The sequence below is a fragment of the Mytilus galloprovincialis genome, chromosome 13 (assembly GCF_965363235.1).
Source record: "Mytilus galloprovincialis chromosome 13, xbMytGall1.hap1.1, whole genome shotgun sequence".
In the NCBI taxonomy this organism is placed as follows: domain Eukaryota; kingdom Metazoa; phylum Mollusca; class Bivalvia; order Mytilida; family Mytilidae; genus Mytilus; species Mytilus galloprovincialis.
In genome coordinates, this window is record NC_134850.1 from 37,239,377 (window position 1) to 37,257,316 (window position 17,940).

At 31.3% G+C, this 17,940-nt stretch overlaps 1 protein-coding gene across 5 annotated transcripts in view; it reads left to right on the forward strand.

The window, feature by feature from the left end:
- Positions 1-17,940, forward strand: part of LOC143057856 (uncharacterized) — a 53,352-nt gene that overhangs the window by 16,755 nt on the left and 18,657 nt on the right. Inside the window, exon 3 of one of the 5 annotated variants that reach the window (XR_012972840.1) lies at positions 8,515-8,573. The exons of 2 other annotated variants lie outside the window; for them this stretch is intronic. The gene's annotated coding sequence lies outside the window, so the exon portion shown is untranslated. Of the gene's footprint in view, positions 1-8,514; positions 8,574-12,573; positions 12,819-15,056; positions 15,242-17,940 lie in introns of those variants that run through there. 2 more of the 5 variants (XM_076231288.1, XM_076231287.1) reach the window with 2 other exon arrangements.

Here is a 17,940-nt window from a genome sequence, read left to right on the forward strand (position 1 = left end):
TAATAATTCATTTTATGCTCCGTTATCCCTAAAAACACATCTACTGTTTATCCCAGAAATTCACCTATGGTTATTTCTCTGACTAAAGTTTGGACAACAAACTTTACCTTTATAAAATGTGTGTGCATTATTGCTATAGAACTGTGTGAATGAAGGAATATAAGAGGTCTAAATTAGGATGGTGCAACAGAAAAATTATTAAAGTCCCATGTATTAACAAATGAACATAGAAAACTATAACAAAGCCCAGTAAATTGGTGGGGTCCAGTCGTTACACTGTAAAAAATTATTATGCAAAGATTCAAACTTCAAATGCCAGTCAATAGAAAAAATTTATCTAGGTAAAGCATAAGCTTAAAATTTCAAATTTCCAATTTCCAATTTTAATATGCACAATAAGTGATATTGTTTATATTTATAATGTAATGCAAGTAAAAAAAAGTCTATACATAGAATAGAAAGAAGGAGTTTATTTAGATATACAAGAGACTTTCCCTCTCTCCAGCTAAGAATTAAATAAACTTTGATCAGTTTTAACTAAAATGTTTGTAAAGAAGAGATATCTTTTAATAAGTGGTTTTATTAGTTGTTTAAAAATGTTCTTATTTCAAGTGTGAGTGAAACACGCTTAGTTTTATCTTAAATATTTATAAAGAAAAGCTATCTTTTAATAATTGGTTTTATTTGTTGTTTATGAAACATTCTTAATTCTAGTGCAAGTCAAATGAGCTTAGTTTTATCTAAAATATTTATAAAGAATGGTGGTTTATAAGTTATTTAAAAATTTCCTTATAATATTGCATGTTGAACTAGTTTGTGTGAAACTAATCCTAAGTTAGGTTGTTGACACTTGTTTATATAATAAACATTTCTCCCGTAGTATTTCTCCTGGATCTTGCAAATTCCTCATCCGTAGCCAAGTTTTGAATTTAACCCCCTCAGGTAACGAGATTTTTTCGACAGATTACCATATCACTTGTTCCCTTAGTTTTCATTTTATAGATGAGTCATATTTCTTTTCTAAAAACACCTCACTGTCAATATTTAAAAATCAATTGAAATTTTAAAGAAAAGACCATATTATATGTACCATATTTAGTTAGCAGGGATTTGTTTAAGACGGAAACTTGTGCAGTTAAAACATGTTTATATTGCATATATAAGGTAAGCGTTGCACGATTTTCTGACTTGGTTAAAAGGAAGTTTATAAGCTCTTTTATAAATGCTTTACCGTAAAAATGTAAGAGTTTCACGATTTTTCGACTTGTTAAAAGGAAGTTTATAAGCCTCTTTTATAAATGTTTTACTGTGAAAATGCTTTAAGTTGTCACTCAGAAAAACAATTTGATATTTTTGGTTTACAATAGATAACATCCCCTTTAGAGACGTAACTATTTGTAGTATTTGTTGATATATTTTACAAACAATCACAACTCTGTTTCCCTCTGTATGTTGTATTTGTTATACATCAGCCTGTCATTATCACTTGACAAATGTTTGGGGACATTTTATTGTGTGGAACTCTGTACTTGTTGCTTAGTTTGAGGTGGAATTTAGACTTGATTGTAAATTGTGAATACTACATTTGGGATTTTTAGTTCAAATTATAAGGTGAGTGCTGAAGAACTTCATGAACAAAGCTTGCTACAAAAAGATCAAGTCTTTTATAATACACCAAAATGTCATTATTAGTTGACAAATAGTGGGAAAATATTTTTGTGGAACTTTTAATACTTTTTGACAAGCTATATTTGAATTTCGACTGAATTATATTGTATTGAATACTACATTTTGGTTTTTTGTTGAAATTATAAAGTGATTGATTTTTAGGAAGATCATCCATACACAAAAGTCAAAAGGCGCAATGCTTGCCACATAAAATTCATGTCTTTATAATGCACCAAACAGTCATTATAAGTTTGAATTTTTTCTTGAACTCTGTATGTGTTGCCAAGTTTAAGGTTGAAATAAGACTAGATTGTACAATGTGAATTCATATATACTGCTTTAATTGGAAAATATAAGTTGAGTGCATAATCCCAAACCAATTCAAGATGAAATTTTTGTGGAACTCTCATACTTGTGAAGAAGTTTTACTGGTAGGTGGAATTTAGACTTAATTGAACAATGTGAAGATCATATTTAATTTTCTTTTTATGGAAAACATAAGGTTAGTGCATAAGAAGTTTATATCTTACACAACATGCACAATTCTCACCACATAAATGTTAAATCTAAGGGATCTTGGTTATTATATTTACAACTTTGTCAATTTAGACCACCATCATACAATAAGATGGGCCATTCAGGTGCATTGGTACTTTCAAACATTTTTATATCACATTCTTCATTTAATCATCATACCTTAGATTTTAGAGGTTATTAAATAATGTCATTGCAACTTAACGGAAAGAAATACCAACTTATAGATATAAGAAGACATGGTATGAGTGCCAATGAGACAACTCTCCATCCAAGTAACAATTTATAAAAGTAAACCATTATAGGTCTAGGTACGGCCTTATACATGTTTCACCATTTTACCATTAGTGCCCATAAACCTTTTCCATTCCAGGAATATTTATCTTTGAAAAACATCTCTTTTGAAAAAAGGTCAATGGTCTTTGATATATGCAGCACACACTCTTTCAATTTTCTATTTGACTTGCATAATGTGAAGGTAATGGTAACTATTTATTATAAAGAGTGAAGACTGCGTTTAAATAATATAATAAGAGGATTGGAAAAAAGGATTTGAGGAATTGGACTTTAGACCAAGGTTTTAATTCAAAGATTAATATACAACATTTTATATACATGTATTAAGTTTATATCAGTATATTTACTAATGGAATACTACAATATAGGAGTGTGGTATTATAATGAATAAGGATACCTTTTGGCTATCAGTATGTTGTTAAAGGAAAACAATCTAAACACTATGTATAGCTACATACAAATCAGCTGTACAAATGTTACTTTGAAGTTAACCCCAAACCACAAAATTACATAGAAATAGGTACGTGTAACCTTAAATTGTAATCTGATGGCTTTAAACACTTTCTCACAAGAAAAAGTTACATTTCTTTTGTTGTAAAAGTATGAAATGATTAGTTTGAATTTAATACTGAAGTCCATGGTTTCATGACTTATGACTTATCAAATTTATGTATAACAAAACCGCAGCATATGCAGATTGAAATTTGAAAGGCTTTAGTTATAAATTTTGAAGATAATGGATTTGAATGTGGGAAGATTTTAAAAGAATAAAAGGTTGTTTATTTGAAAGTTGAAGGTTATGAGTGAAGAGTTCTTAAGTGAAGATAGTAAATGTTTGATCTATAGGTATAGCTGCACTGATATACTCTCAATTACAAGTTTCCAAATTCATATCTGTGCTACAGAAATTTTGGCAGGTTGAAGCTTTGATATTATTATAAGACACATACAAAAATACAAATTTTGAGTTATGCATAAGTCATTAAACCAAAGTACAATATTATATGTACCAACTGCTTACCATTTTGTACTAGAATTCATTTTTTATTTTTTTACATAGCTTAAGTAGTGAAATGGCTACTATATGTTACTACTTGTAGTCATTTATGTGTGGAATCTATAGGAACAAGATGCTTTCAAAAGATATTAATGATTTCTTTCTTCAATACTAAAGTACTGTATTTTTAAAAGTATCATAAGCATATACCTTTAATCATATGAACAGCAAATAGAACATTTTCAATTGTTACATTGGAACTAGTATACATTCTTGTTTAGTTATCTCCTATGCTCACTTCTGAATGCTGGATTTTATCACTGCTTTGAAGACCCATTGGTGGTCTTTGCCTGTTTTCTGCTCTTTGGTCAAGTTGTTGTCTTTTTGACACATTCCCCATTTCCATTCTCTATTCTACATTGAAAAAAAGGTTTTAAAAACAGTTTTCTTTTAGTATAGTATTGGTTTTAATGTTTGGGGAGGCGAATTTGATTGGAAGTGAAGGCAGTCATATACAAGGTATAAGTTTTTATTATTTCAGTTGAATACCAAGATGCATATACAGGTTGATATGGTTGTGCAGCAATTTTGTCTACAAAATATTCTTCAGAAGAGCTTCTTCACCTTTGTTACTAATAATTGAAAGCTGGAAAAATTGACACAAATATTGTTCTATGAAATGAAAATAAAATGACCTTTTTATGTTTACATGGGAAAAAACTTACTTTCATTATAAAATTTTATGTAAATGGTAATTTAAACTTTTTAATTTGAATTTAGAAATAAAAGTTGGAACTTAATTAAAATGTTTTTAAATAACTCCATATATTGCCTTAAAATCTCCATCAATTTTTTTCTCACACAATATTTAAAGAAATCATAATTGATAATTTGAACCCACCCTAAAGTTTATTCAAATTTCATTACTTTTCCATTAATTTAAACACACCTTACCATCAATTACCTTTAATCCAACCTGAGTTTAGTAAAGAAAGGTTTCTTTAAGATCATAAAAAGTAGGGAAAGTTTCTTCAATTAGCTCAATCAGTCAAATTACCATTGCTCAGAATTATGTCTAGGAATTTCAATTACTGTTTTATACTGCTAATCTTTATAACTAAGATATCTTCTTATATCAAAGTATGAATTTTATCATCAAAAAGCTTAGATAATCAGGTAGATGCATATTGTTGCACTTTTCATTCTTTTGCTGCATATTTTCCAGTTTTCTGTTGCCAGGCTACAATTTAATATGTAACCCCAAAAGAGGCTTCTTAAAATGAAAAGGTTGGGCATTATTGTTGATAACATTATAGATGTTTACTAGTATGTCCTGTTTGAACTTAACTGACAGGTGATTCATATTTTTACTAGGTCTTACTATGCTGATTTACACAAGGTAACAGTGAACAGTCCCCATGATAACCAGTGGCAAATTTAGAAATTTTCCTAAGAGGAGACCCTATCCAGTAATGCTTCAGTGATTCCCTATATCAACTAAATGTTTTCAACATAATGTGGGGGGGGGGACCCTGGGCCCACTCTAAATCTGCCTCTGATGTCACATCACCATATTTGGACATTTAGTTCTTCCGTTGAGTCAACCTCCTTGTTGTAAAATCAGTCACAATCTCTTACAATCAAGGCAAGTAGGGTCCACACTAAGGTGGTTTAGCTAAGTTTATGGACCAAATATTTTTCTTGGCTCAGTTGCTCTAATGGTGGCTTAGTTTATTAGGGGCTAAATCCAAGATGCACTAGGTACAGAGGATATGTTTTTATAGAGAAAATTGCTCTTGCATTTTTAAGTAGGTCAGAGACATCATAACTGAGGAAATCCATATTTTTTGCATTCAAAAGATTATTTTAGACCATAAGACAGATTTTGAGTACTAAGTTAGAATTGCAAAAGACCAGGAAGATTTCATTAACATGAAACTTTTTTCATATGTTCATTATGGTGTAATATTTTTCAATTTAATAAGTTGTGACCCAGATTACATGGTTCACTAAACATAGAGATGCAAAAGCAGGAATTAAGTATAACATTCTCAGTTTAAAGTTTTATGTTAAGGTAGTTTATCATAATTGTTTTGTTCCCATCAATTTGAAAGTTAGAACAGATGTTCGTTGTGAGTGAGGTGAACTTTTAATATTACATGACAAATTACAATTTTGACCCAGATTACAGGTTCACTGAACAATGCCAATGGACATATATATAGTGCTAGCAGGTCATGATGTCCTTATATATAGACAATTATATTTGTTTTTGAAGGTTGAAGAAAATGTTTGAGTAAATTTCATATCTATGTGTTAATTTTAACAAGCCATTAAGATTATGATCTATAACCATAAAAATGTCACATTTTTCAGAATTAAAATGTGTTGAAAAAGGTACCTAGGACTTTTGCTTTGATTTAAACAATTTACAGGTAAAAATGTATGACTATAATTGATGGCCCTATTTACCCAAATACGAGACAAGCTTTCAAAGGGTTTTGTATCTTAGATTTATTGAAAGATCAAGCTAGGTTTGGACATGATTTTTTGTTGGCAAGCTGTATTTGCACAAGTTGTAATTTTTTTGCAAAAGATGTATATACATAACTACAACACCAAAAACAGTACTAATTCTTGCTGATTTAATTTAACTGTCAGTAAATTAAAAATCAATCTCTTTCTTTAAGTTACAGTACTTTGAAAAATTATTTTAACTATTTAAAACTTGAGAAGCTCCACATTTGTTGCAACATACAAAACCATAGTAATTGGATAAGGGGGTGACTCGGTATTATGTGCTCATGGCACAGCTGTCTATGGTATCACACAGTAATTGGATAAGGGGGTGACTCGGTATTATGTGCTCATGGCACAGCTGTCTATGGTATCACACAGTAATTGGATAAGGGGGTGACTCGGTATTATGTGCTCATGGCACAGCTGTCTATGGTATCACACAGTAATTGGATAAGGGGGTGACTCGGTATTATGTGCTCATGGCACAGCTGTCTATGGTATCACACAGTAATTGGATAAGGGGGTGACTCGGTATTATGTGCTCATGGCACAGCTGTCTATGGTATCACATAGTAATTGGATAAGGGGGTGACTCGGTATTATGTGCTCATGGCACAGCTGTCTATGGTATCACACAGTAATTGGATAAGGGGGTGACTCGGTATTATGTGCTCATGGCACAGCTGTCTATGGTATCACATAGTAATTGGATAAGGGGGTGACTCGGTATTATGTGCTCATGGCACAGCTGTCTATGGTATCACACAGTAATTGGATAAGGGGGTGACTCGGTATTATGTGCTCATGGCACAGCTGTCTATGGTATCACACAGTAATTGGATAAGGGGGTGACTCGGTATTATGTGCTCATGGCACAGCTGTCTATGGTATCACACAGTAATTGGATAAGGGGGTGACTCGGTATTATGTGCTCATGGCACAGCTGTCTATGGTATCACACAGTAATTGGATAAGGGGGTGACTCGGTATTATGTGCTCATGGCACAGCTGTCTATGGTATCACACAGTAATTGGATAAGGGGGTGACTCGGTATTATGTGCTCATGGCACAGCTGTCTATGGTATCACACAGTAATTGGATAAGGGGGTGACTCGGTATTATGTGCTCATGGCACAGCTGTCTATGGTATCACACAGTAATTGGATAAGGGGGTGACTCGGTATTATGTGCTCATGGCACAGCTGTCTATGGTATCACACAGTAATTGGATAAGGGGGTGACTCGGTATTATGTGCTCATGGCACAGCTGTCTATGGTATCACACAGTAATTGGATAAGGGGGTGACTCGGTATTATGTGCTCATGGCACAGCTGTCTATGGTATCACACAGTAATTGGATAAGGGGGTGACTCGGTATTATGTGCTCATGGAACAGCTGTCTATGGTATCACACAGTAATTGGATAAGGGGGTGACTCGGTATTATGTGCTCATGGAACAGCTGTCTATGGTATCACACAGTAATTGGATAAGGGGGTGACTCGGTATTATGTGCTCATGGAACAGCTGTCTATGGTATCACACAGTAATTGGATAAGGGGGTGACTCGGTATTATGTGCTCATGGCACAGCTGTTTATGGTATCACAGAAACCTGTATATCACTATGTTAGAAACCACATAAGCACAACAATTGTCTGTCCTTGCTGTTTCATTAGGAATCTTTACTCTGCATGCATGCTCAACAGATGAATATCATGTACAATTTTCATACAAGCTGGTTATCAATTCCACACTTCCTGTATATTTTAAATGATATTAAACCACTGACTTTAAACATGGATTAATAATTGAAATGGTAGAATGCAACAGATTGGTATATAAACAACTGAATCAAAATTCAAGCATTCCCAAAAACTTCTTGTATCAATAGTACAGTGATATTATTGTCAATATTGTTATAAAAAGTAAAAAGATGAGGTATAATTGCCAATGTGACAACTCTCTACCAGAGACCAAATAACATAGAAATTAACAACTATAGTGCACCACATGCATACTGCCTCAAACATGAGCAAAAACCCAAACCAAATCAAACGAAAAACTAATGACCTGATGTATGTAAAAATATTGATGAAAAACAAATTTGATATACAGTAACAAACAACAACCACTGAATCACAGGCTCTTGATATTGGACGGGCACATGCTGGATGTTGCAGGGTTAAACATGTTAGGGGCGTTCAACCCCCCAACCCCTAACCTAGAACAGTGGTGTAACATAGTTGTTTTGTTTTGTATATTGCAACATTTTAGTGTACATGCACTTGGATTATTGCTATGTTATTCTACTATAACAGTCTTTTGATGGCCAGTTCATCACAATATATAGGGTACTTAGAATACTCATCAGTTTTATTCTGTAAGTGTGATTAGTAGAGGTTGATTAAGATGATGAAACTTTAACATTTAAGCTAACATCAGATTACATAGCATGTCTTAAAATAGTCTTGTATAAATGTTAATTGATTTTACAGGTTGCTTTAAGAACAAATGAAGATTAAAATTACAGGCATTTGGTGAAACAATATAAAAAAGGTAAATATAATTAAGGCTTACAAAAATTCAATTAGATTTGTTGTTTTTCTAGGGCTATATTGGCTTGTCGGTCTGTCTGTCTGTCTGTCGTCATTCTTCAGTCAGAAATTTGAGTATAATGTCTTAACTTGACTAAAGTAAACATCGGTAAAAATTGACGATTTGTTTCTTGATTGACATTCATGATATTGTACTGTTCTGTGTTCATCTACAGTGTTTTCTGCAACTATCAAATGTTTCCAAAAAACAGTTAAATTCATAGTCGCTGACAGGGGAATTTTGTTGATTTCAAACAAAACCCCACTCTTAGAAACAAAAACATTCTAAAGTACATATACTATGAAAGCAGTATTTAAGATAACAGTTTGACTATTAAGAGCACAGGTACTGAGATATTAGTGCCTGTGATTAAGAGCCAACATGTTAAGACTCTTGACCCAAAATTACCCTCCCAGAGACGTCCTGGCTACAAGTATGGGTAACTGAAAGAGAAAATAACAAGCAAGCAGTTAGAATTTTTTTAGATGGAAAATGAGATACTCATAATTCTTCAAAGTGTTGATCTTTTATATTACCAAATAAAGATATTGTATTTAAAGTGGAAAAGATTACAATAAATCATACTATATCACATTACTAATCTTACAATATTAAAAGGCGCAAAAATCATTAATTTAATCAAAACCCTCACTAATACTTACATAACAATAGAAACAATTTTTTTTCTTTTTGCGATGCAATTTTGAACAATGATTTTAAATTCCCCCTACGATTAAATTGTTAGAAGGCTATGTGACGGGATAATACCGCTGAATTGTATGCATTGAGATAAAAATTGTCTCCTAATAACAAACCAGCGTGACTTGGATAGAATGGGCTTTATTATTACAATCCTGATTTTCCTCCGATATCATATAATTTGCTGGGGACACCATTACTATAGGTAATTAATGCCTTTAGAGATAAAGTAGGTCATCCAAACTTGTAGTAAAAAATGGAGGGTATGGTGTAAATTGTGGATGTTTTATTTTAGTTGGTTAAAATTTCAACGTTGGGTTTGCAGTTTTGACAAATAGTGTTAGCAAGAATATCAAGTGTGCCCATTCGGTCAAGCTTATATTCAAGCTAATGAAGTTAGTAAAAAAACATAAAATGCCATTATTCTGTTAATCGGCAATTGTTCATAACTGTATTGTTTGGGGATAGACAATCTAATTAAAATTAAATCGTGCAGAACAAGAACAAGAACAATTTAAGATTTAATTTTAATTAGATTGGTTTGGGGGTGGGGGTGGGGGGTGGGGAGGAATATAAAGTAAAACGAAATAGTAAGTCAAACTACTATTACATGTACACAAATTTTGGCTAAGTTTGATGTAGATGGACTTGAGCCCCTGATATATAACCTCATTCATTGCCTTATATTTTCGTGATGAAGTCCTGTTCATGATCTAGAAAACATAAAGCAGTAAGATCAAAGGGAAAATGTACAAAATGCTGATAAACTATAAGTTGCTTACATTTAGTTAAAAATATGATATACATGTATGTATTATGGGTCATGCTGTTACAAAACTTTTGTATCTAATATCAAGCTGAATTTAATGTTTTCTATGGTTGATGAAATATGATTTTTGTATTGCTTGTTTAATCTTTTGGAACTGTCACTTTAAATAGTTACATATTCATGCAGTGATAAAATAATGATGGCTGTTATTTGATGAGCAGACTTGATTTGTGAAAAAAAGTTTCTCTCTCTCATCTGCATTCTTTTTAAAATGCTATTGCAATTAGTATGTAGATAGTGTTGATGCAGAAGACCACCAACAGGAAAGAATAACCCTGACTTACTGACTCTCTTCTTTGTTAACATCTAATTGGTGCATCATCTCAATTTGGATGCAACTTTACTATTCCAAAAATTAGGAAAACATTGCAGCAATTTAACACTTGCATGTCTGGATGTGTAATTTTTTAATTGACTTGTTGCAGAGTTTAAGTTTCATGTTTCAATAAGGGTCCTAACCTATTTCTGATTATTATGTTCATGTTTTTTTTGTCCCAGATTCTGATATGCTGTAAGATTTTACCCTAGAAATTTGTTCATGAAATAAGTGAAAATAAAACCCTCAAGTAAATCTCCTGCTTCACAATGTGCAAACTTAATACGAAGAAACCTTTTTTTCCAAATTTCATGTTAGGTTACAAGTAAAAAGAATGCACTTTGTACCCTTCCTGAACTGTGCTATCTCTGACACTGTTATTACCTATTTATTATATAATTTTATGTATTACGTTGGTGTACATGTATATTATGTACCTGATAATGATCACCTCTTTTTTTACTAAGTACAACAACTTTGATAATGATACAATGACAGCTTTATATTTTACACCACACCATCAATTCTTCATATAGTACAAACATTTATTTATTTTAGTGTTTTAATGATAAGGAAAAAGACATCTTTGCCAGGTAGGAGAAATTGATTGCACTTTAATGTTTATATCACCAGGTGGTTTATCGTTTATTTACAAATTTTCATGTTAAAGAAATCTTTTTTCTGGATGATTTTTCCTATGTTGAGGAATTTTATCAGAAGTTTTGTTTCTTATAATGACATAAGTAGGTGTCAAAGTCTTATTTAATGGTTAATATGCATTCTGAAGATTATTTAACACACAGAAATATATGAAATGTGCAAGGATGCATGTTAACATCAAGTCAATTCAGTGGCGGATCCAGAACTTTTCCTAAGGGGGGGCCCGCTGACTGACCTAAGGGGGGGGCCCGCTCCAGTCATGCTTCAATGATTCCCTATATAATCAACCAAATTTTTCCCACGTAAGGGGGGCCCCCCCCCCTGGATCCGCCTATGCAATTGCAAATAAATTAAAGAGATATGAATGTTTAAGAGTTTATTCTCATAAGTTATAAACAGGTACTTGTATTTTTTTTAACTAATTCATTTTCACAAATAGCTTTAGTCAGTAAGTTTAAAAGATAGGCAAGAGTGCAAGTATAAAATGTTCAGTGTACCGATTGGTTTTGAAATTATTACTGCTAAGGGAAAACAACTTTGAAACAAGTTGCTTCTTCATGTTTTTGTGACTTTACCTTAAAATTAACTAAGTTCAACTAGATAAATTTTTATGCCCCACTTAAGGGCCTTAATGTTTTTCGGTCTGTGTGTCTGTTTGTTCGTCAAATCTGTTGTTCGTCAGTCCGTTTGTTCTTCAGCCTGTCTGTCCTGCTTATGTTAAAGTTTTTGGTCAAAGTAGTTTTTGATGAAGTTGAAGTCCAATCCACTTGAAACTTAATACACATGTTCAACCATGATATGATCTTTCTAATTGTAATGCCAAATTAGAGTTTCACCTTCAATTGCACAGTCATCTGAACATAGAAAATGATAGTGTGATTGGGGCATCGGTGTAATATGGACACATTCTTGTTAAATAGGTTGTAACACTCCTTATGTTAAACTGTCATAGTTTTGTCCTGTTACAAGTCTTTTTGCTTATTATTTTTCTTTCAGGAAATAATTTAAGCTGGTTAAATCTTATGGGGATATTAGGTCACAGCGGCTTAAATAAATTATCTCAAACGTGAACCCTTTACCATTTTAACTGGTTAAATCTTATGAGGATATTAGGTCACAACGGCTTAAATAAATTATCTCAAACATGTACCCTTTACCCTTTTTTTTAAAGCTGAATACCAACAGACTTCTATAAATAACAATTAATTCACAAGTTTTAATAGGCTAATTTATCTTTGTTAAATGAAGCATATTGGTTTAAAATATATTTAAAATTTTCTTACCTAAAGATTATAACATGTATTGAATGGAGGATTATTAAATACAATAAAATGTCAATTTGACCTTTTATCAGTTCAAATTCACCATGTAATTTTTGTCCAAACAAAATGGTGTCTTAGGCTTAATACCATGTCAGACATGAAGCACCTTTCGGGCAGATAAAATTGAAGTCCAGAACTTCAACTTTGAAAAATTTGATGGAGTTTAAATCTCTGATATAGAAGTGAAATTTGTGGAAGTGGATTACATGTATAAAAAAGACAGATTTACTTATCTATGTAGAACTTTGTCCTCATTGAGAAAGATATATGAAAATTCAGTGGATTTTATATTTCTTAAGATGAGATAGATAAATGGATCTTAAAATCTCCTCAACTTTTTGAATGTAGAGGTCAGAAGCCACATACTAATTCTTGGAGGTAAGCATAAAGACAATTCATCTATGTATAAGCTTGAGTTATCTGACAGACCATATTTTAACAACAGTTAATTATAGAGAACCATAATCATGTTTTCCTCACAATCAAAATGATTTATGTTAAATAGTTTGTTCTGAAAATGCGTTTGTTATGGGATTGCTTCCTTTAGAAAATGTAGAAGATACTAAGTCAGCAGTAAGCGGTTGAGCTAAGGAAGTACTTCTTTAGCTCAGTCGGTTCACATGCTACCTTGTAACACTGAGATTGGAGTCCTGGTAGAGACAAGCAATTTTGTAATGAAATTCATGCTCTCTGGTTACACATTGAACATTCTGCAACCAGTTTATAATACAGAAAAAAAGAATCATTAGCTCTTTCTTAGCTATTTTGTTGCTCACTGTCAGAATGATTAAGTCTTGACCTATGGCTTTTTTAGATGATTTATTTTGAACCCTGCATGCTAATGTATTTATTGGTCAATTTTTATCTTGTGCAATGATTTATAATTTGTCTCCTGGGCACTGATTGGTCATGGTGAAAAATTAAGTAATTTAATGTTGTGGTCATTTAGGATAAATTGTACACATATGTCTCATTTGTAAAGTTGTTCATAATCAGGCTGATTAATTGTTGAAATGGCCTCATGTTTAAAGTTACTTCATTGTTAACCTGCTTTAAATAGAGAAGTGCTAGGAATAGAATCAGATACCCCAAATGAAGCAGGACCTAAAAACAACTGAATTGCATAAGGGAGATATTTCATATTTTAATGAACTGGTAATAGTTTATCTTTTAAAAATATCTGATCACTATTTTGAATTGAATACTGATAACCAAATTAAATTGATTTTATCATTATGAATTAATAAATACAGAATATTAAAGTACCTTCCAATTAATTTAGTTGCAGTATTATAGAGATGAAATGTTTACCACCTGAAGGTTGTAATGGTTTTAAATTATGACACCTAAAATGAGTTTTTTGTACCTGTTAATTGATGGAGTTGTCAAATTAGTCTCGTGTAGTCTAGTGTAAATGGGTTTTAGGTTTAAAAAATAATTCTTTCTAATAACAAATATAGTTGTGTAAAAATACTTTAGTATTTAAATAAACTGACAGGAAAAGGCATTAGCCAAGCAAGAACAAACTTAATACATTACTGTCAAAACTTTTTATAATTGGTTAAACTTTTATGACTGGTTGGGTGCATATTGAAACTTTGCTGGGGTTCGATTTATACATAATCTGTTATTGGTTTTTCGTGGGAATGAAAAGGATGATTTAGCATCAAATTCATTCAACTTAAATTTTATAGATTTGTATTAAAAATCCTATGAGGTTCACATGTTGCATTTCTTTTTTTCCCTTTTTTTTCTGTAAAGAAAACAACAACTAAGTTGATGTCTAGTATATTCATAGGCGGATCCATTGGAAAAATTTGGTTGATTATATAGGGAATCATTGAAGCATGACTGGAGCGCCCCCCCCCCCCCCCCTTAGGAAAAGTTCTGGATCTGCCACTGGTATTTGCACAGAAATAAAATAAAAAAATGGTTTCATCTGTGTATCATGTGTTAAAAGAGGAAGGGTTTTAAAAGATGTGGCTCAGTTAAACTTTTTCATGCATCTCAGAAAACTAAATGCTTAATTTTGCATTATAAGAAGTATCTAGTTTTGTAGCCTAAAAAATATGTACATCCCAATCTGTGTCAGGTGTTTCAACAGTGTTATTTTTTGTATTTAGAAAAACTATTAAATTTAAATACTTTTATAGCACATGCATGTAACAACAAAACACAAGAAAAAGTAAAAGCCAAACAATGCAGTATATCATGCAATTGTTCTGTAATCTTATCTTAAGTAAACTTCTGTGATAATACTGCATACTATTGAAAGGATTTTAAAATGTGTTATAAAATTTTGAAGGTCACCTAAAGAACAAGCGTGCAATAAAATACCCTGCAATTAATTCAAAAGAAGAAAAAAAGAAAATTTAAATTCCTTAGGTAAATCTCTATATCTATTGTCACGCTGCACAATGCTATTTGTAAACCAAGGAGCTAAGACCATTCGTAACTGCACAATATGGGGGTAACAACCCAACGCTAATAATAAAAGGTGGTGATCATTTTTAATGTTTCTCAACAGGTAAAAATAGCACAAGGTGATTTCATCACTAAAGTATGTAGTAATTTGGCTAGGTGAAGGTAGGGTAATAAATTGTCATAACACACAGGGCCTGGAGCAAGGTGATTTCACTGCTATGATCAGTACTGGATCAATACTCATAGATTATTGATGACTTTTGGACAAATTATCAGACAGTTTTTATTTTCGGTGAATTTTGGGACTGAATTTTATGTGAGTGTTTTTTTGGCGATTTTTTTCGAGGATTGATTGGCATGGATGTAATTTGTAAACTGTAAGTAACATATGGTTGTTGTTTATATATACTATTTTTGACATATAACAAGTGTTATTTTTCACAGAAATTAGGTTATGTCAGTATGAATTTATATAAATAGTAACTTGCTGATAGTTCTAAAAGGGTGTTTTTTTAAATTATTTATTATAAAAATGTTGTAAAAAGTTTGTGTTTTATATTAGTAACATCAAAAACATCAAAATGATGTTACATTCAATTCTGTATTTTTTTATGAAATAAAATTAAAAGGTGGAAAAAAGGTATTGATAGGCCATTCTTATTTCCTCTGACAGATTAAGAAAACATTTGCATATTTCTAATTCATTTCATTGTAGAAATACACTGTTTAATGTTTTGTGTGCATAAAATTATTGCAAATGACAAAATGCTTGATTAATTTTTTTTCCTGAATTGAAGTAATCTCTACAATTTTTTTTACAGAAAAAAAAATGCAATCCAATTACCCAACAATGAATCAATTGAATATTGCTTTGGTTCAAATCACACTTAGAAGTTAGCATTTTAATACATTTCTAATGTCCTTATCCTTGTTTAAGTTGAGATTTGTACATCTAAAAGGGATTTTAACTCTCATGTATATATGTACAACCAATGAAAAACATAAAGAAAATTGAAATAAAATTGTACGTCCAAAAGCTATTTTTTATGATAATGTATCATAAGTAGTTGATTTCTAGAGCACATCTTCTAAATGTAAATTAAATGAGATTATATGGAAAGATAGTCATAATGTATGAGATTTTGTGTAGAGATATTTTTGGTTCAATAGAGTATAAGTTCTGAAGAGTTTAATGTCAAATCTGACCAAATTAAACTTAACCTGGTGATAATTTTCATATTAAAATAAGATTAATGTGAAATTAGAGAGAAGATATGTTTTATATATTTCTCTATTCTTTATTGCTACTTTGTCTTTTTTAATCTAACTCATTCTTGTAAATCATATCACCAATGGAGTTAATATTTTTCTTCATGATGATAAAATGAAGGTTGACAGTACACATCATTTTTATTTCTGAAACGGTTTAAATTTGAATTGTTTGCTATTAAACAAAAATGAAGTAATATATACACTTCAGCACTGTTCAGAAAAAATTCTGCACGGTATATGAAATACTCAGAATCTAATTAAAAGTTTTTGTTTTCACTCATTATGTGGCAGTATTTTGCTGTTCTAATAATATTCATATTAAGTTATACTGGGGCCTTTTATAGCTTTCTTTACACTTTGGATTTTACTCATTGTTGAAGCTATACTGTAACCTATAATTGTTCACGTCTTTGTACTTTGAGCCTTATGGATAGCTGTTTTGTTTATGATCATACAAAATTACCTCATTTTTGTATTAATAAGTATATATACCTAAGATGAGCAGTCCATAATTGTATTGGTATGTATTGTTCTGATTTGTTTCATTCTCAGCTGGTTAATATAATACCTGTAAGCAGAATTGATTTTTTTCTTTACACATAACATTTAAAATTGCATGTAAGCTTTAACATTTATGATTATTTTTTTTGCATCTTTTGACAATGAAACAATACAAAAGACATGATATAATATTAAAAACCATTTTTTTATAAGTACCTATCAACTTTGTGTACTAGTTGTACTAATTAACTCATTGCATAAGTTTATATTAGAACACGATTTTACATCTACTTTGTGATCTCTAAGTAGTAGTAACTTTGTTATATAATATTAAAGTGACTTTATTCTCAATGACAGTTATATTTAGACAAAGTTTTGACTTTGAAATCAGTCAGTCAGTCAGTAAAAGATGATATTGCAGATTAATTAGATAGACATTGTGGACATTGTGGATTCAGTTGGTCAGTAAAAGTTGACATTGCAGGTTTAAGTCAGTCAGTTAGACATTGACATTGTGGATTTTCATCAGTCAATAAAGCACTGACATAGTGGATTCAGTGGACAGTAAAAGATTGACATTGTGGATTCAGTCAGTTAGTAAAACATCCACATTGTGGATTTAAAAGCTAAAGTTTGACATTGTGGATTCAGTCAGTTGGTAAAACATTGACATTGTGGATTCAGTCAGTTGGTATATATAAGCATTGTGGATTCAATCAGTCTGTAAAGCACTGATGTTGTAAGTCAATAAAACATGGACATTTTGGATTTTAGTCAGTTAGTAAAACACTGACATTGTGGATTCAGTTAATCAGTAGAATATTGACCGTTTGAATTCAGTAAGTCAGTGAAACATTGATATTGTAGAAGTGTATCTGGATATTTACATTTTCTTTGCTTTTGTTTTTTGCAACTTGGCAATGAATTTGGCATCAGCTAAATCTTGGTGCTAGTATTTTTTTTGATTATGGCAAATTATCATCTGGATGATGTGAAAACATGTATTAGATACTCCCATGATTACAAAGTTTTACTGTTGGTAAATTATAATACAGGCTTTGTTCTACATTGAAAATATTTCTCCCTTGTTTAACGGAAAATATATTTGATAACTAGAGTTTTCTTCAGTACAGAATTTCTTCTTACGAGTAACAAAAGTTGTTACTATTTGTATCACACTTTATCATATACACAGCATGTATTCATAGCTATTTAAAAAAGCGGTTACTTTTCTTTAATTTATTTTCTAAACTGTCCTTAAATAATCTTTAAATAAATGTTTCTTAAACTCATCTTAGGTTAA